This window comes from Podarcis erhardii (genome assembly GCF_964252035.2).
Source record: "Podarcis erhardii genome assembly, chromosome: 4".
Taxonomy (NCBI): domain Eukaryota; kingdom Metazoa; phylum Chordata; class Lepidosauria; order Squamata; family Lacertidae; genus Podarcis; species Podarcis erhardii.
This window is the reverse complement of record NC_138508.1, coordinates 81,749,057-81,770,132: the sequence shown is the minus strand read 5'-3', so window position 1 is coordinate 81,770,132 and position 21,076 is coordinate 81,749,057. Positions and strand designations below refer to the sequence as shown.

Sequence of the window (21,076 nt, the reverse complement as noted above, 5' to 3'; positions counted from 1 at the left end):
AACCACACTCCAGAACAAGCTAGTCTAACAATCAAGGGGATGAGTTTGTTGCTATTAACTTAATTTCTATTGGGTTGGAGATAGAATACTGGATGCTTTACTAGACGCTTTACTAGAAAATGAAATGATTTTTCTCCCCTCTGGAAGTTGAACTGTAAGGCTCCAACCAAACACACGCAGTACCATTTCTACACTGAAGTCTGTCTTGTGGAAACAGGCCGTGTTCCAAATTGCAACGTGGTCCCACCGGAGGACTTTTCACTGATGCAAATGGCCTGCGTGAATGTCCCTAGAGAAGCCACCCATTCCTTTTACGTAATAGCGATGCACCCAGGTAAAAGGTTCCTTTGAGTCCTATAGCAGATCCCCTCTGTGTGTAGCTGTGTTAGCAGTGTTCAAAAAGGGTGAATTGTGCACTAATTCTGAAAGAATGCAGTTCGAAAGCAGTTTCCTGCACAGCGTTGGGGGGGGGGAGATTGAGTTGCTGTTCCATGGTTCTTTGGAACCTGGATGTGGTACTAGGATCCATAGGAGCCAGCTCCTAGGGGCTGTGGTTCCCCCCTCCAATAAAATATTTGAGGTGGCTACCCCCCAAAAAAGATGATGGGCACTGCCATTCAAATGATGTGTGCACACTACATCATGTGATTGATTATATAGGCATTGCTTACCTGCCCCCCCCCATATTTTATTCAAGTTAGCACCCCTGCCAACTTAACTATGTGTAAGGGTTTTTTTGGTTTTTTAGGGAAGGGGGGGTTGTAGCATTACCTCTTATTTGTAAGTAGTGTTGAAAATCATATGATTGAAATAGAGTGGTACCTTGGGTTACAGACACTTCAGGTTACAGACTCTGCTAACCCAAAAATTATACCTCGGGTTAAGAATTTTGCTTCAGGATGAGAACAGAAATCGCGCGACAGCAGCGGGAGGCACCATTAGCTAAAGTGGTACCTCAGGTTGAGAACAGTTTCAGGTTAAGAACGGACCTCCAGAATGAATTAAGTTCTTAACCCGAGGTACCACTGTATGAGGTTTAAACCTTCAAAATAAGCAAAGAAATAAATATAATCAAGCCATCTCCTACCAACATCTCACCTTCCAGGGTTCTATTTTTGGTCATGCTAAAGCAGGCATCCCCAACCTTCGGCCCTCCAGAGGTTTTGGACTACAATTCCCATCATCCCTGACCACTGGTCCTGTTAGCTAGGGATCATGGGAGTTGTAGGCCAAAACATCTGGAGGGCCGAAGGTTGGGGATGCCTGTGCTAAAGTGTGAGGGAGTGTTAGGAACTGACTGCTGCGTTAACGTCTGTGAAGGCTTCCTGTTTGATGGTCAAACTAAAAGTAACTTTACAGGCGCACTTAAAAAAGTAATTGGATTGTATAATAGGCACTTGTATGTAACTGGATTTGCTTTGAAAAAACATGCAATTTTTTTGAATTTCTTATCAAAGGCCCTTATAGCTCTATGAAAGGATTATTTTGGTACTGATATCATTCAATTTTGAACAGCTATGCTACTATATTTTCTTTGCCTGTTGTAAATCACAAGGGTATCACCCCAGGCAAATAATGGCTTAGCCTGTTTATCTGTCTGTGTTAATAGCATTTTATTTGAAGTCTTGAAATGTGCAAGTGGCTTTAAAAAGGCACTATTACACAACTTCGTGTTTTATTGCAAAATGACACGGTCCGGTTTCATTTGTTTTGCTCTGAAACCTTAATGTTCTGTGCTGTCAACATTTCAGACGTTTTCCATTCAAAGTTGAGCAACATCCTCTTGAAACTAGACCCTGTCTGCTGGAGGCAACAGGGAGTACTTAACTTGTAACAATATTGTTTCGAAGATTACTAGTGTGGTTTTCAATGGTGGAGCGCTTTCCGCCATTATTTGTTGTGTTGCCAGCTTGTCTGAAAAGGAGAAGATTAGGTTAAATTGCCTTTTTTCTAATTAACACAAACTACCTGTCTACATTTGTTCAGAAGCTAGTGCATATGGAAAAAATTCAAGACATGTATGCTGTTGCTTATGATGCTCCAAACACTAACAATTTTATTGGGCAAAACTGTGGTTTTCTATTTTAACTTGGCACAAGGAATAGCAGGTCCGTTTGTCAGGGATGATGCAAGTTGTAGTCCAAAACATCTGAAGAGTACCAAGACACTAGACTGGGGAAGGCTGAACTAGATGATATTATTAAATAATTTGTTGGCCTTCTGAGAATTGTTAAGATACCTTTGGAGCTCCAGGAACATGTCAGATATAACAGGAAACATTCAATATGCACCCAGAAGACTTAGGTGTATGCACTCCTCCTAAACCTTTCTTTCTTTTTGCAGCAGGGGGGGGAGATTAAAAACATTCATTTTTAAAATTTTAAGTTACCCATGGTTCCTTGTGATGCCCAAAGTTGGGGAATTGTGGTTTGTTAGAACAAGCCCAAATCAGAAGGTGGTTTCAGATCCTGGCTTCTTCTCAAGTCATAGTTTGGGACCCTACAGGAGAACAACAAGAATCTTACTACTTGGGCAAGCCTAGTGGTTTCTTGGAACTCAGAGGATTGACTCTGGAAAATATTTGCCATGCAAAACCTAACCATCATCAATCACATGAGCGTTGCCCAGATAACCATTCACCCCATCAGGAGGCAGGACCATGTGTTCAAATTTGGTGAACTAGCATGCTTATTTCAAATGACATTTGAGGGTATGTCTACTCAAAAGTACTGATCAGGAAGTGCTTTATGTTTTTAGATTGGTTTATTTTGATCATAATTGATACTTCCTAACCATCTTTGGAATAGTAGTCATGCGGAATTCTGAACTAGCAGGTCACAAGGAGTAAAATAAGTTTCAGACCGTAGCAAATAGAGTAGGAGCAAGCTACACTTTCTATATGGATGTTTTGGTATGTTACACTGTGTAGAAATAGTACCAGTTTCATACTCTGCCAGAATATTGCTATGACACTCTGAACTATGGGTTTCTTCTGTAAGCAACTTGATAAAAGAGAGGGGTAAATGTGAGGGAAATTACTACAAGTAAATATATTGCGTAAACCTGGAGAAATGTGGATCACGATGTTTCTTTGATTTAAGTCTTACACAGCAACAATTCTTTTTATTTATTATACCGAGTGTCTGGAAAAGTGCCTAATCTCCAGGAATCTGAGTACTGGAGATGTATGTCAGAAGAAAAGATAATTGATAGTAAACGTCAAATATTAAATCTTGATCTAGTTATTACCCAGCATATTAGCTATGTAAGAAGCTTAACAATTACAGCTGTGATTGACTAGGTGGGATCCAAAATCCTAAATATCAACTGCCAAAAGGGATAATTATAACACATTAGCACCTGCATGCTTAGACAAGATTGACAACTACCGTCTAACATCTGCTTAATATCACTTTCATACTTTTCACATTTTTCTTCCTTTTGAAAGGAGTAACAAAGATGTTATTGAAAGATAACAATAAGTCATCATTTGTGTTGCACATGCAGTCGATTACAGTTGTGTGTTGTGTTTGGCCATGTTCTGCCACTAGCTGATTTTGAAATTAAATAAGGAGCATTAAACCGGGTTTCTAAGAGATTAGGCAGCTATCGTTGTGGTGTGTTTTCTAACAAAATGTGCTTGTCAGCTGGAATCCTCTGAAACTGCAAAGTGCAGAAGCCTACCCTTCAACAGGCTGGATGAAGCAATCCAATTTATAAGGTCTGCAGAAAAATGGCTCATAATCTCATAATTAAAACAAGAGCAGATTATCTAATTGGAGGTGACCAAAGTTTAAGGACCGCTGTATTTGAGTACCAGAAGCAACTCTCCTTCACAGATGAACCTTATTTAGGCTTGGTAGTGGATTATCTACAGAAATGTACCTGCAGACATGGAGCCAAAGAGTCAGTGGGATAAAGGAGAATAAATCTTATTTTTCAGAATAGAGGGCAATGCAAATGGAAATGAATACAGAAATACCAACATCCATACCAAAATCACATGCTCGCTGGCCCAAAATGGCTTGCATTTTATGGCCGGGAAGCTAGCTGCAAAAGAATAAATCAGTTTCTAGAGTGGGGGTGATCTCTCTTCTTTCATTTGAAAGCAAATCTCTGCACCATAGGCATTGCATTGTCATCTGATTTGGGAAGAGATTGGCTTCTGCACCAGTGCCTTTGTTTATCCAAAAGTCTGCCTCCCAAGGGTCATTTCACATGGCCTTATGTATATTGTAGTGCCTTCATAACAATAACAGTTTGCATAGTTGTATACATGAACTAAGCACTTGCTAATTAATCTGATTGTGGTTCGAGGACCCGACCCCCGCAATGTGGAATGAATACACAAGGACATGTGATATAAGGTTAATGGGCAAGAAAAGGCCACAACTTTATTGATTACAGCAGTGAAAAGGTATTGGCTTAGGCATTGGATGTCTAAAACAAGGGGGGTTTATTCACCAGTAGGTGGAGCCTGTTGATGCTAATCCAACTATAGGCTCTCCCCGGATATCACCGAGGGTCGTGCCATGGCCTCCCGCCAAGCAGGCATCGGACAGAATACACGACCGCCAGATTCCTTTAACGGAATACCCAAAAAATTGAAGGCATAGGCGATGGCTACACCTAGCCCTTCGACACACCACAACACATTATTCCAATGCCTAACCTACCCACCAATACCACGAAAATTGTGACGATTGCTACAAGGTAGGCAAAAAAACAAAAAGCCTAATGCCAAATGGAAAAATTCCTACCAGGCCCCCTGGACAACCAGGGCAACCAACCTAAGGTCCATAGCAAGGCCAAGGAAAACTAAGACCCTGAGCTCAAAGGGAGTGGAGGGTGGGTGACTCGCGACGGAACGACGGAGAATGAGGCCGAGGAGGGGCTGGCGCTGCAGCATATAGGCTGCTGTAAACGCCCCCTTGGAGGCACCTGGTTGGGTGCCTGCTGATGGGCATGGGCGCCAGCCAGGTGAGAGGGGGAGGCAGGGGTCTAACGCCCCCTGCTAGGGGCGGAGCTCGGGCTCCCGCCCACAACCACTCCCCTCTCTTCCAGGGAGGAGAGTCTTTGTTGTTGGAGCCTGTGGGGCAGACATCCTGATGCAGCTTACGAACTGTTCATTGGAAAAGGAAGCTTCACTCTCAAGTCAAAAGGCTTCAGATATAGTTCAGTCTCTAAAGCAGGGGTAGGCAACCTAAGGCCCATGGTCCACAAGTGGCCCACAGGGGTCGTTTAACCAGCCCCCGAGCCACCCCCGAACGAGTCACCTGCTTGGTGAGCCCCCGCGCGCTGTGCTAAACCAGCGCAGTGTGGTGCGGGGACTCACTTCCACGGTGCCGGAAATCACATCTGTGCATGCTCAGATGCTGGAAATTGTGTCTGCGCAGATGCAGATGCCAGAAATTGTGTCTGCGCAGACGCTGGAAATCGTGGCCGCGCACGCTCATGCATGCGCGCAATCCGGCCCACGGAGGGATCTCCACTGGAGTGAACCGGCCCAGGCAAGGTAAACCTTGCTAACCCCTTCTCTAAAGCTAACCAGCTCTGGGGCTGACCTGCGCCAAGAATGAAGACCACCTGGAGTCTCATACACACTACCCTGAGCTCTTCGCAGGAAATGTGAGACATACACATGCCGCAAATGAACAGAGATAAAGTTGTGTGACACCAGTCCATGAAAGATGAAATGTGAAAGGAAAATGTTGTGAGTTAAAATATCACCAGGTATATGATTAAAGAGATCCACTGTGTATTTAGTCCAGAGGGAAGGAGTATCCTCTGGACTTGCTGGATGGGACGAGTTGCCCTGCTTCAGTTGTAAAATTGCCGGGGACAGTTAGTGCATGCTTATCATTTCTTCTTACTCTGCACGTTTGTTAAATAAAGATGTTTTTACAAAGTCAGCCTAAGTATCCAGCAATGTCAGATCTCCAAAAGAAAGTGACCTGGAAAGGCATTCCCAAACTTCCACTAATATGGGGGTACAAGAACTAAACAGTCTCTGTGTTGTTAAGCAGAATCTAAACAACACGTAAATTAATATGGCCTGCTTCTACAAGACCTAAAACTTTATGTAAGATGTGAAGACAATTGCATTGGATATGGCAGCACTGTATATGGCAGCAGTGATAAAACCTTTTAAACCTTCAACAGTGAGCGAGTTCACATACATATGTTCAAGAACTTGATGATTGTTGCAGTCTGGATTTGTGAATGGGCCATAACAGATCAAACAACATGGATACGCCTCTCATTTCTCCTTAGATCACCACAAACATCAATTGACACACTCAGCTGAAAGCCATCAGTATTGATTGATTAAAGGATGAGGAACTGAATGACACTCAGGAATGTGTGAGTAACAGCCCCAGACGTGTGATTTCCAGCAAATCCAGCATCTAGCAGGTTAAGAATGCAATTCTGTGCTCACTTATTCTGGAAGGTTATTAAGCTCTGTGAGAGTAGCTTCCAAGTACATAGTGCATAGAATGGGAGTCCCTGTCCCCGCTTCTGACCATGATCTATAAAGAGACCCTAATTTTCTAGGGTTAATATTTTGTTTTGGTTCCATATTTTACTTTTCCATTCCTGCATGGACTCTCAGTTGATTAGGGAGACCCTGATATTCTTTGATTGCCAACTACTTTTCAACTGGCTCACAGTTTGCCATCGCACAATAACTGCCTTCAGTTATTGATCTTCCCAACTCATGCCAGCTCATTAGAATGGGATCCGATTTCTCCCTATGCCACTTGGCACTGATCTTGAACTTGGCTTCCTTGAAAACACATCACAGTTTGGCAGAATGTCTGCAAATTCTTTCACTGTGCAAATAAATTTTATTGGTTTGGGTTTTGGCCTATTCCCCCCCCCTCCTTTTTTTAGTTGAACAAAATCCATCAGGGAGAAGTCTATATTTCAATTGCAAACATACTAAACACACCAAGCGTCCTCTAATCCACCAGGGGTGCAGGACACTTCAGAGTTGCTTCTTAGCAAACAGCTTTGGTCCAAAAGCAACAGGATAACTCCCGCAAATAGCAAACTTGGAATTCGTAGCTTGAAAGATGTAGCCTATGTGCAAGGTGACAAATGCCTAGAAATATTATTCAGCTTGCCAATGGAACATGTTTCCAATTTTCTCCTACTAGTTCTTCTACTAAGTGACTTCACCCTATTAGGCCAAACCAAACATTTCCCTTCCCATGCTCTAAGGCCTTTCCCATTCAAAATACTGAAGGCAGAGGGATCTCCATTTATTCAGGAGACCATCTCCTGGCCATTAGCTCCTATCAGCTGACCATTTTGAGCTATTCACCAGCAATCTACCTAACAAAAGAATCCTTGGCCAGCAGCCTAGCCCCATGATTTAAAGCAATTTTAGTGTTATAGCAGATTATAGCATTAACAAGGCTATTTTCCGACTTGCAGGCAGAAATCACACACTCCACAGACACTTTTAGCAACTTTGGCTACAAAATATTTGAAGCAGAAATTCCACGTAGCAGTTTGCTGTGGCAAGAGTTGATGCAACAGAAAATATATGGAGGTTTCCCCAGTGATGGTTGCCTGGGGAAGAAAATATCAATGCAAAAAACACCCTGTACATTTGGATCAGCTGCTCTCCTGCTATAGAAAGTGCCACGTGTACCCAAAAGACACTTTGGGGTGCAAGAACACTTGGCATAAATCAATAAATGCCCACATAGAGAGAGATTCCCTCATATAGCATAGTAGAGCCTTGCTTTCTCACACTATGGTATATCAGGAATTTCTGGGAAATGGACGGTCTGTTTGCACCTATGTTCTAGATCTGCTTATCCAACCCACTCCCTCTGAAGAGTCAGGAACATGAATGTCTTGTATTCTTTGACCAAGTGGAAAAGAAGGATAAACTCAAGTAGAGGAGGGAACGTAGGCTTCCCATTCCTTGTAAGAGTGTTGCATGATGGCTGAATGCCCATGAGGATGCTATTTTGGTAGAAGGGGCAATGGGGCGTTGCTCTGTCCTGTGATGATCCCTCATTGTGTGAGCCCATCAAGCTTTAAGATTGATTCACATTGCTCGTTTAAAAAATAAAATAAAATATGACATGGAGAATTTAACTCACATTTAACTCCCTGCTAACATGTTCCCTAAGGGACGTGGGTGGCCCTGTGGGTTAAACCACAGAGCCTAGGACTTGCCGATCAGAAGGTCAGCAGTTCGAATTCCCGCAATGGGGTGAGCTCCCGTTGTTCGGTCCCTGCTCCTGCCAACCTAGCAGTTCAAAGGACGTCAAAGTGTAGTAGATAAATAGGTACCACTGTGGCAGGAAGGTAAACAGTGTTTCCATGCGCTGGTTGGCCAGAAGTGACTTAGTCATGCTGGCCACATGACCCGGAAGCTGTACGCCGGCTCCCTCGGCCAATAAAGCGAGATGAGCCAGGGTCCCTTTACCTTTACCTTTAACATGTTCCCTATCGTATTTGCTGCTATCCCTGGTGCTCTTAGAAACACATAATACTGCACAACAACTCCAGGCTCTAAATTGGCTTCAGCTCTTGTAAATTAGGAGGAGATACAGGCTCTGAATCAAGAATACTTCCAGAGGCTGTTATTACTCCACAATGGGAGACATAAGAGTACACCTACTGTCCAGGTATTTGTAATAGATGTGACATCTTTTTAAATGGTGAGGCAAGAAGTGGAAAATTATTCCCTTTAAAGATATTATATGCAAGGACTTGACTTGTTGTACAGTCCTTCTTACAGGGGAATAACTAGCCAACCATATTGAAAAAAATAGTATTAATGGTCATGTGTACAGCTGTACTAATAGATGGATGCAATTTTTCAGTTTCATCTTGTTTTGGACTTTGCATAGCAGCAGTCCTACTGTATAGAGACAACTCTAGAGATGATTATATTGATGAAAAGATCAACTTAAATGGCCATTTTTATATTCAGCTTCTAAAAGAGCTGCTTAATCCATAAGTTAACTGTTAAATGACTTGATGGTTGAGAGCACTTGAGTAACCTGTCTATAATGTGCTAACTCCTCAGTTGGTAATTATTGATTAAGCTTATATTACTATTTGCAGTGCAAAGGAGTGGAAAGAAAATGTCTTATACTCGGTTTGATTTTTCTTAAGCTATTATAGCAAATGACTTTACAGCAAATGAAATTTCTGTGGAGCACTATCACAGAAAAAAAGCCTATGCATGACTACTCAGAAGTAAAGCCCATTCAGTTCAATGAAAATTTACTCTTGCGTAAGTGTTTATTACATTACAGCCTACAACGGAGTGAGTTTCATAAAATTAGAATGTACTCGTATAGGATTACAGTGTAGGTGTACTAAATTGCTTGCTTAGAAATGTTATTCTAGTTGGAATGTATATCACCTATTCATTATCCAGTGCCAAACCATGATAGGAAATGATGGGACAACAAGACAATAGGAAGCATATTTGTATAACACTTTTTTGTAACAAAAAAAATAAATAAATTCCTTCCAGTAGCACCTTAGAGGCCAACTTAGTATGAGCTTTCGTGTATGCACACTTCTTCAGATACACTGAAACAGAAGAGTATCTGAAGAGCATCTGAAGAAGTGTGCATGCACACGAAAGCTCATACCAATAACAAACTTAGTTGGTCTCTAAGGTGCTACTGGAAGGAATGTTTTATTTTGTTTCAACTACGTCAGACTAACACGGCTACCTGCCTGTAACTTTTTTGTAAGTGCCCCAAACTCCTAATTAGCTCAGTAACCCTTACCGTAGCTCTATAAAACGGACAACTATTACTGTCTTCATATTATTACAGAGAGAAGGTAGATTGCCCAAGGCCCCCAATGAGTTCACCAAGCTCAATGAGTTGAAATTTTAACCTGGAACTTCCAGGTCACAGCTCATGCCATTAACTGTAATTTTCATACTCAAAGGGATCACATAGTGGGTAGGATGACATCACAGCAGAGCCAATCACATTTTGCTGTTAGTGGGAACACAGGACAGTTGAAAGTGATTAAACAAATAAGCAAAGAAATGTGTTATAAAATGACTAAAAAGAGGAGGCACTGCTGGGGGAGCAGGATGTTACTGAAAACTAATAGATTCAGCTTATTCCTTGATAGAAATAAAGAGGACTTCATTCCAGATAAACGTGTTTCAGATCAGAGTGATAACACTGTTAAGCTTTTCCAAATGCAACTATTTCATGGAACCTTTTTCTTTCCTTCCAGATCATTTGGCATTCCTCTTTAAAACAGTATTTTTGAATGCTGAGCTTGATTTCCTTTTAAAGTTTCATGCTTCAGACAAAGTTTGATCTCTTTTTCCCCCCCTCCAACACTGATACAGTTTTAGAATACTGTTTAGTTTTATGCCTCTCACTTCTTTGACATTGTTCTGTAAGTGCTGTCTTCTTAAGAATAATGTTTCTTCTGTCATGGGTATTCTGCTATAGTTGTTCCATCTCCAAATATGTTTTTTCCATATCCACATGTCAATCAACACTCCCTTTAAATGAGCAAATGACAGACAGTAGAATTCAAATTAAGGATAACAGTTTTATGCTGAAACCTAACTGCTGATGGTACCAAAAGGTGTATGCGCATCAGAAGTGGGAAATATTCCCACAAAGGAAACGTATTCAAATATGTTTATTTCGCGAAGTAAATAAGGCTGGTGTTCCAGAAGAACATTTCTTGGAAAGAACTGCCTACGCTAAGCAAAGTGAGCAAGTCCAAACTAGCAGCACACACACACTGCGGCTTCCCTATTCATTTATATGAGGGAGGTAGATCTATCCACATAACTGGATATGTGAATAGAGCCTTTTTCTCTTTTGATAGCCAGCCACCAGCCACTCCTTGATAAAGCAATATGGGGGAGTGCCACACTTCATCAGGAATTCCTCCCATCATTGACTGCACACACAAACACGGTGATGGTGAGTAATGCACTGTTATTGTCTTTGTTTATTCCCTGGAGTATGTTCTGCCCTATGGGCATCTGATCTGTTGCTCATACAGCCTCTCCCTGTATCCTTGCCTCATCCTTCTAACTCCACCTCCACGATCACTGCAACTATCATTTAGAAACAGCCATCCACGAATATATCAGGACCCAACAAGCTCAACCCGCCTCCTTTTATTCTGACGTTGGGAAGTAACAACAACAACAACAACAACAACAGGAAATTATTGTTTCCTCGCCCACTTAGGTTTGCTCTGCCCATTTGATAAACAAGAATACCACAAAATGCTTAGAGTTCCAATCAGCCCAGTGCAATCTTGTTTATTTTAACAAGGAATCCTTATCTAACTAGGTGCTGGTAGCAATTTATCAAGGTCAACTGCCAGCGTGAAAGTCTTTGTCACACATTGTGCTTTAAAAATCACCACCACCCCACTTACTGCATTAAAAGCACGTTGGGCTCAGCTTGTAGACAAATTTGCAGACCTTTCACAAGAATAAACCATTAAAACTTTGGTACCAGCAATTCTATTTCAAGTCTGGCTGACTTGGAAACTATTCAGATTTATTTATTTTTGAGAGCATATTATGCAGTGTTTAAAAGTGTCTTCTTTCATTCATACACACACACACACACACACACACACACACACACACACACATATATATATATATATATATATATGCTTCATGCTTCCTCCCCCCCCCTTCCCACTTCCCACTTTGGCTTCACTTGTCCTCATTGATACCATTATGCAGGCAAACCTTTAGTGTGGTGGTGCTACCCCATGGGTAGGCAAACTAAGGCCCGGGGGCCAGATCCGGCCCAATTGCCTTCTAAATTCAGGAATCAGCAAGTTTTTACATGAGTAGAATGTGTCCTTTCATTTAAAATGCTTCTCTGGGTTATTTGTAGGGCATAGGAATTCGTTCATATTCCCCCCCCCAAAAAAAAAAAAATATATAGTCCAGCCCCCCACAAGGTCTGAGGGAACGTGGACCGACCCCCTGCTGAAAAAGTTTGCTGACCCCTGTGCTACCCTATCCACATATGCACTTCGTTTTTCCCTATAGTAGAAATACATGTCTCAACATTCTTCACTTCTCCATGAACATACCTAATCCCGTTAAAAGTTATTCATGACAATCCTGAAAGTAAGTCCTGTTGAGCTCAGTGGGGCATACTTCTGCACGGACATGCACAGAACTGCACCATACAACTGAAATCCTATGCCTACCCACCAGAGAAATAAATATAAATAGGAAATAAGCCCTATGGAACTCATGCTTCTGATTGTACTTTTATATCCCTTTGAAAATAACAGAATAAGATACCTTTCAATGCTTTTAGTGCATTTTATTTAATCCTACCTAACTTGGATTAGTGCCATATATATATGGTACCTTCTAAACTGGGCAGGTTTTGTGAGAAAGAAGGGTGTAAGTAATAGGGAAGTTGAAATAAGTTCCTATTCTCCTTAAAGAGCTTATTGCAAGCTGTCTGGCTGGTTGCAAAGTTGGGATGAAAAGCACTAATTTATTTTCCCCCCAATGTGTGCTTTGATTTTCTGTCTGAGGAGCGGAACGGGCCCGGCACCCAAGTGCTAAATGAAGATGGCAAAGTAATAACAGTTAATAATAGTTTTTAAAGATTTGCCACCTGTTGTATCAAAACATGCTTAAAAACCAGATATGAAACATATGGTTCTTCCTTGGCTGTGAAAAATGAACAGATGCTACAAAATGCCCAAACTTGCAAACGACAACAACAACAAAGGGGGTGGGCATATGAGAAACAGACAGAGATGATCATGTGATCAATGATAAGCTTTTGAAGATCAAGATGTAACATAAGATTACAAGCTTTTGAAGCTGAAGGACCAAGAAGCAAGAGCTAGGATGTGCTCACACATGCATGCAGGACATGGCACTCTTGGCTTTTTTGACGTGGCATGTCAAATAACAAGCTTATGGGGGCCATCCTGCTTTTCAGTGGCGAGGCATCCATATACTACAGAGGAAACCCCTTTGGCCCCGTGCCTGGATACAGTGCCCAGCAGTCCAGAGCTAGTTCACACATGTACATGACCACACAATAAAAGTGATAGCTTGCTGCATGTATGAATGAACGAGTCATCACAGATGTAACACTGCAGGCAGAACTGCCACTCTGTTGTCTCGCATCACCATGAGTGCCATGATTCACTGAAGGCAGTGCGCACGTTCAACCGGGAACTGTAGTTTATCCCTACAGGGCTACAGTGCTGGGCACCCTCAACAAACTATAGTTCCCAGGACTCTTTGGGGGAAGTCAGGTGCCTTAAATGTGGTTTAAATATATGTTGTATACACAGCCCTACTTAAAGCGAAGTGGATTTTCATCTCCCCTTAAATGATAATAAATCAGCTTGTGCGCTTGTCTTTACTTTTTAAAGTTGTTTTTTTTTTTACAAATTAACTTATCCCTCACTTGAAAGCACTGCAGCTGCACCTCACAAAGCTGACGTGGTGATAAATGAAAAATGGATGTGATTTATTAATGTGCAAACAGTATTTAAAAATCATTTTCAATTCTTGTCACTCTAATAATCCCTCCCACACTTCGGCTAGATACGGCTATAGCACTTCCTTCTCCTGTATTCAAAGGGAGCTAAAGGAATAGTATTGCCCCAATTTGTGGGGCTTGTGCTGAACTCATGTTTCTGCAGAATCAAAAAGCCCAGAAGCTGTGCAACCCTGATAAGATCATCTGCAATAGTGTTTGCCAATCATCTGCTGGAGGCTGGGGAGTGGGGAGGATGCATTCCACTCCTCCCTCCTCTCATTTCTGAACTGATTGGCACTGTTTCCAAGAGTCTGACTAAGGCTGCACGGCCCAAGCTAGTGTTTGGGGTTTCCAACCAGACAACATGCACACACAGCAGCCTGCTGGAATGAGGCCTTTGGATGCAATCTTGAGCGCACTATGCATACAACTGGGGATACGTTTGGCTCAGTTTTCAGTTTAATACAAACCTCCCTAATTCTCACACTCTGAAACAATATGTTGTTATAAGAATTCTTTTTTTTTTTTAAATAATTTTTATTAAGATTTTCCAAATTAAAACAAATTAAATCCAATTTATAAACTTTTTCCAATAACTAGGACTTCCCCTCCCCACCCCCTCATGTGTTCCAAATCTTCCAAATAAACAATTAGATTCAACAAATTCTTATCCCCAAATTACAATCATCCTCCATTACCCAATTTAGCATAGTTCCCATCCCCCTAAGATCGATCTATTCCCTTCCACGAGTTTCCCCCTTTAATACAGATAAAAAACAACAACATAGAATTAAATAATAATTTTACAACCTTTGGATTCCAACTTTCCCTCCCCTTTTTCCCTGTTACGTTCCTCCTAGCCCTCCATCTCTAATATCTTCCTGGAGTTCCCCACATTACATTAAACCCATATCCCTCTGATTCTTTGCCAGTCTTATTAATTACGAATGTCCAATCATTTAATTGCGAATGTCCAATCCTAAAAAAAAAGTCTATCGAGAAGAGGGTCCATTTCTTCTATCCAGATTTTTATATCCAGGAGTAGAAACTCCAATTTTAATTCCATAAGCTTGTCAAATCTGGATATCCCAAATATCCCCTTTCCCATTTCTGTCCAGTTCTTGTTGTTTCCTTATTCTTGTCGGCCATTCTCCTCCTTTTTGTTTCTCTGTTCTCCCACAGAAATGTTCTTTCTCCAAAAGTTTCTAATATCCCTGCAGAGGCTTGTTGTTCAGGAACAAAACATTACATCATGATCCTTTCATTTTCCAACAGATAGTTCCATTGTTTCCTATAGTGTGTAGACCTCTGTAGACAAAATAATGTTCCATTTCTGCAGTTTCCCAGGAGATTAAAAGTTCTATTCAACTGCACAAGTTTCCTGTCAAAAACACATGCAATATCCCTCAGCTCCTCTAGATGGATTCCCATAACAAAGTTCCCTTCCAAAGCCCATCCCCCAGTCCAAATAGCTTGTTTATCCTTATTTGAACAATTTGAAACACTTTATACTCAACTTATATCAAATGTAACCGGCAAAGTCCATAACCAAGTCTCTGTTACATTCTTCCGTTTTGACAGCTCCTTGACGGCTGTCAAAACCTGTCGAAACCTCCGTTACTCTTCTCCAGGCATTTTCACGAATCGCTCCAGGGATTCCGGGGGGGGGGTGTTGCTTTTTAATACAAATTCCACTTTTCTCCTCCGGCTCAATCTTATAAATTTCCCTCGCGAAGTTGCAAATTCGGTGAAATAAGGTTACTCTCGATCTTAGTTATCCATTCCTTTGTTTTGGCTCTTCTACAATTTGGGGGGGGGCTGACTTCCTTTTTTCCACCTCCCCCGTTCGCTCCAAATTTTAAAAATTTGTCCCCTTTTTTTAGTCCATATTCCAATTACTCACGGGTTCTTCTTTTAGATCCAAATTTTCAATAGAAGAAGTCAGCGCTCTCCGCCGGATGGCATGCGGCTGCGCTCGGCAGGGATAGCAGAGAACTCAAGCACCACGCTTCTCCCCGGCACCCGGTCCGGAGCCTTTAAAAAGGCTCCTTCCTGAGTCGGGAGGGCGCTAGCGGTGCCAGCCGAGTCTCCATGTCCACGGCCTCCTCTGGCCGTGGTTTTTAAGGGTCCCCGCATCGCCGGTGCGGTAGGACCCAGCCCCTGCCGAGCAGACTCCCTCCGGAGATCGGAGGGAGTCCGCCATTCGGCGATGGCGCCAACCCGGAAGTCTGTTGTTATAAGAATTCTAAGGTCCCAAATATAAAATAAGCGTTTCATAAATTCACAAGGCAAACACATACATAAGCATATAAACCACGTGTCTAAAATAGTACAGGAGAACAATCCTGAAGTCATTTGGACTCTCCCAGTGACCTCAAATATTTCTCTGCAAGGAGGAAGGAAATGGGGAAGCCTCTCCATTGTCTTTTGCTTACCTGTCTTAAGGGTGTCTTTGTGTATGAATAGGGTGTGCCTGCGACCTGGATTCAGGAATTAAAGTGGTATTTACCATCACAAAAGAACGGCTGGGCTGTCCAGGTAACGCAATCAGTGACCATTATCCTGGTAGACAGGATTTCTGCTGTAGACCGCTTCTTTCTGTGATGTATGTATGATGTTTTAGGGGTGGTCTCTGGCTACAGGGTAGGCAACTTCAAAAATCTCTATAAGGGCTTGTGCATCATTGTTCGGGGTCCCTCCTGCCTCCTGTGTGTGAAGGGGGCACCCTGTTGCAACAGTTAATACATATCAGGCTTACTAGCTGGCTTGCTTCTCAATATTCTCTGGTTGGCCTCTGTTATTTTCTCCTTCCAATAGGGAACCTACTTAAGGACTCTATACGGGCTCTTGGATACCTCATAATGGAAAAGGAGCAGTTTTTCTTATAAGATTGTGAACTGAAAGGCAGCTATATGCTTCCAGAATCTGCACTTCTCTGAATGTTGTGATGTAATCCTCCAACCAAAAATATGTACAAATGTACATATTAGAAAGAGGGATTAAAAATACATATATCCACTTTTGAAATACAAACATGCATTATACTGCGAACTGAAATCTGTATTTGCATAGTAGGCAGAAAGACATGCAAGAATGTGTTTGTTAAGAGCCTATAGAACTCCTTTCTTAGCAGCAGCTAGGACTTTATACGTAGGGGAATAGAGATCATCAACTATACCAGGTATCAAAGAATGGCATGGTAAAATATGGGGCTGAGGATTAATCGTTAAACTAACTCACTTTATCAGATTTAGAGAACAAAAGCAAAGTCAGGATAATTTTTGGTCAAGATGGAGTAATTTTACTGATTGTAGCAGGAGATATGGGCAACTTCCAGGCATGTGCTATGAGTTTATGTTGTTATGGGAGAATAAAAATTATGCTGATGCAGATCAGTTGTGGTTGCCTCTCACAGGAAATCTATATTATAAACACTATATAATTCAGAGTAGTTTTATGAGTTTGCCTCTTGATTTTTTTTTTAAGTGTCTATTAGAAATAATTCACAGAAAAATGCTGTTGAGTTTTTGCAAGACAAAAACAAATCACAAACCATTGCAGAGATGTAGCAAATTGAATTTTAGATTGGGGGTGGGGAGAGAAACTGAGAGTACACAGAATGGCAGATTTTTCCATCCCAACTTAACAGCAGGGGGGGTTTCCCCAGCTCCAGCACCTCTCAGGTAGGCACCATTGTGATTCTACAAGAAAAAGGGAGAAGTTCGTTTTGAGCTTTGGCACCTCTTTTTCTAGAAAAACAGCACTGCTTAACAGTCCAGTAAAATTAGTGGGATTTAAGTTGTCTGGGCCAGAGCACATACCATCCAGATAATCTATGGTTGAATTTCCCCAATTTACAGTATTTATTTTATAAAAAAATAAGTTTAGGGGACTCCACATTTGATCAGAGTAGTTTGTGTTGAAGGTTGAGGAGCTTCATCCTACAGTTCTTTGTTTGTTTAAAACACATTTATTGAAAAGTTACACTGGAGCTCTACTGCCATAATACCACAGAACGATCACTCCAGCCCTCAATCCCACATCACTGTCATGTTGGCTCACCCAAAACCCTCAATAGGCAACCCAACTACCAATCTGTTTCAAAGTGAAGAACCTCAGGAGAGCCAATTGTGAACTTCCCTGCATCACCCATCTAGGTTGGCGCTCAGTGTCTTGCAGCACTGCAAGCTTGCCTTTGAAACATCTGTCCTCTCTGTTGGCTTCAGAATTTTGAATTCCTCCTTGAGGGGATGGCTCTCATTCTTCTATTTTCAAAAGACTACAGACCATTCCCTTCTGTTCTCTGACATTTATGAATAATTAAGTTCCCAGTCTCTCTCCCCCACCCCCATTTTTTCCCTATTGCCCTTCTTCATAATAAAGTGTGCTCAGCTCCTCAGTACTAAAAAGTCCCATTCATAAATCATTCCTATTTGGCAAGAATAACTGTGGCTGCTATCATAGCCTTTCTCTCTGTGAGTCAGTGCTGCCATTTACTTTATTTCTGTAGCCATGTGCAATTTCCTTTTGATCTCTACTGTCAGGTCTCCCCCCCCCTTTTTTTTTTTTTGCTTGGTGTTTTGGAACCATGTGAGTGTTTAGGAAAGAAATCCTTTCCTTATTATGTGTCCCTTATCTCATTATCTTGCATTTCTCTGTATTTAATTGCATAAGCCACTTGGGCTCCTTTGGGCCCAGTCTATCAGAGTGATTCTGTCATTTTGCCCTTCTTTCGATTGATTGCTACTTCCAAGGTATATACAAGCAACAAATTTCATTACCTCGTAGGTCACAGAAAGTTGTGATACTGAGCTGAACATTGCGGGATAGAGACAACAGCTAAATGTTGTGGCAGGAGCAACTGTCTCCCCTCGACCAGATGCTGGGAATCAGAGTTAGGGAAAGTACTGTTGCACTCAAATCCTGCTACCTTTGAAGGTGACCCGGAAACTACAACTAATCCAGAATGTGGCAGCTGGACTGGTGACTGGGAGCGGCCACCGAGACAACATAGCATTGGTCCTGAAAGACCTACACTGGCTCCTAGTACGTTTCCGAGCACAATTAAAAGTGTTGGTGCTGACCTTTAAAGCCCTAAACGGCCTTGGCCCAGTATACCTGAATGAGCGTCTCCACCTCCATCGTTCTGCCCGGACACTGAGGTCCAGTACGAGGGCCTTCTGGCAGTTCCCTCGCTGTGAGAAGTCAAGTTACAGGGAACCAGGCAGAGGAACTTCTCGGTAGTGGCGCCCGCCCTGTGGAACGCCCTCCCACCAGATGTCAAAGAGAAAAATAACTACCAAACTTTTAGAAGACATCTGAAGGCAGCCTTGTTTAGGAAACCTTTTAATGTTTAATAGGTTATTGTATTTTAGTGTTTTGTTGGAAGCCGCCCAGAGTGGCTGGGGAAACCCAGCCAGATGGGTGGGGTATAAATAAATTATTATTATTATTATTATTATTATTATTATTATTATTATTATTATCAGCGTCCTACACATGGGAGCGAACTCCTAGGGGTTGAGGGGTCTTTGCCCCCCCTACTAAAATATTTGAGGGGGATGCCCCCTTCAAATGGTGTGCATGCACTGTGTTATATAATTGCTTATGTGGGGCAGGGCTTACCTAGGCCCTCCATATTTTATTTAAGTTGGCACCCCTGGTCCCACAAGCATCTGATTGGCTACTGTGAGAACTTAAACTAGGTGGGTCTTTGGCCTGATCCATTTTGTTCTTAGCACTTTTTACAACTAACCGTTACACCTTATTTACAGGGGCGTAGCAACGGGGGTGCGGTCCACACCAGGTGTCATCCTGAAGGGGGATGACATTCGGCACGGTCGCCCCACCCGCAACTCCCCCAAGCCCGGTGAGCGGCAAAGCAGCTGCTGCGGCTCTCCCCCTTCCCCCAGCTCGCTGTAGGCTTGGGAGTCATGGGGGGGGGGGATGTCATCTCTCTTCAGCCTGAAGGGGGGTGACATTTGGTGCCCCCCCATGCACCGAGATCGACCCCCAGAGAGGATTGCGCAGCTGCTCCAATCGGCCCCATGGGTGGATCGCCCTGCCCCTTGGGTGGATTTGCCCCGCCCATGGGCAGATCGTCCCGCCCCCAGGGGCACGGCATATGTGCCGCTCCGGGTGCCGGAGCACCTAGCTACGCCACTGCTTATTTATTGGTGTGGCAACCTCTGCTTGCTTACACATTTATGTAAGTTGTTTCTACAGGCTAATTTAATGGCTTTGCAGGACAAACCTTGGCATGCTACAGAACACATCTGATCTGAAAGCCCAATTGCATTTATTTTCTGGGGTGGTGGTGACACTCTTCTTTTCCTACAAACAACAGACCTACTTACCTGGCCTGTGAGTGTGTGATTCATTTCATAATCTTTTGTACCAAAGAAGTCGTCTTTCCACAGTAGTTCCACCACTTCACACGACCAGTTAGCAATAGGAAATGCAATTGCATTTAGTGCCTTCCATAACAGCCCCTTTGTGGGCTTAAAGTCTGTCATAAGCCTGTTCGATAAACTGTCAATAATACTTTTAATTTATGCTGCATTCTCACACCAGTTTATTTCATTTCCCTGATGTTTCCCTAACATTTTGCTTCCAGAAAAAAATCCATTTGCAAATAACACAGAAATGAGCACTAAACTTGCAGTATATTCTACCGTGGAAGTGGCTTTTAAGTCTTGTGAAAGCGCAACTACGTATAATGCAGAAAGTAACAGTTGGGGAAATGTTGGGGAAAATGGAATAAACTGCCCTGTGAATGGAGTATCAATTTTTCTGGACGCCACTTAGTAGCTGTGGTTGGCAAATATGACCGTTATGTCCATGCTTCCAGGGAGTAGTGCATCATCTGAAATAACCTTTGCATTTCCAGTATTCTATAGTGTAGGGGTCTGTTGGGCTGCTGCACTTTAAGTGACACCTCAGCTGTGCCAGCACGGGAAGCTAAGGGCAGCATCGCCCAGATATAATGCCACTAGGAAGTACTGCTTCTTCCTCTTCTTCAAAGTGTGACCAAGAGAGTCAATCAGGGATAGTGAGGAAGCATGAGTGGATGCAGCTGCAGCCTTAGAATGGCCTTAGAGTGCCCAGACATGGGTTGAAAATATGAGAGGTGAAGTACCAAGAGACCTCAAGGGAAGGTAGGCCCAAAGGCAAGGAGAAAGCCAGGAAATTAGCCTGGAATGAAATTCAAAATCCTGGTTGAAAACATGCCTGTTACTTTATACTATAACAGGTATAAAGTAATTGATGCCATTGACCAACTGGTGCTGATTTACCCAAGTTCCTCAGACTTGAAAATGGCCCAGGAGAAGCCTTAGAGGCAGCTTGGGAACTGACATCAATAGGGCACAAGATTGGACCATCTCCTTTTACGGAGGAAGATCAGGTACCTTTTGTTCTGATGCTCCTAACTCCACTCAATGAACCTAGTGTTGAGGTTGATTGTTTTCTGCAAGTTATAGGTCCTTCTAGTCATATGATTTGGAAATGGAAATGATATGAAAACCCCATAATATATTGACCATTGTGGCTGTTGT

The 21,076-nt window shown here is 42.4% G+C and overlaps 1 long non-coding RNA gene across 1 annotated transcript; it reads right to left on the bottom strand.

Moving 5' to 3' along the window:
- Positions 1-1,036: 1,036 nt before the first annotated feature.
- LOC309339917 lies at positions 1,037-19,976 on the bottom strand. Its single transcript, XR_014155656.1, has 3 exons — positions 19,877-19,976; positions 2,390-2,499; positions 1,037-1,914 (listed from the first exon to the last, which is right to left on the bottom strand). It is a non-coding gene; the product is annotated as an uncharacterized lncRNA (long non-coding RNA).
- Positions 19,977-21,076: the final 1,100 nt, after the last annotated feature.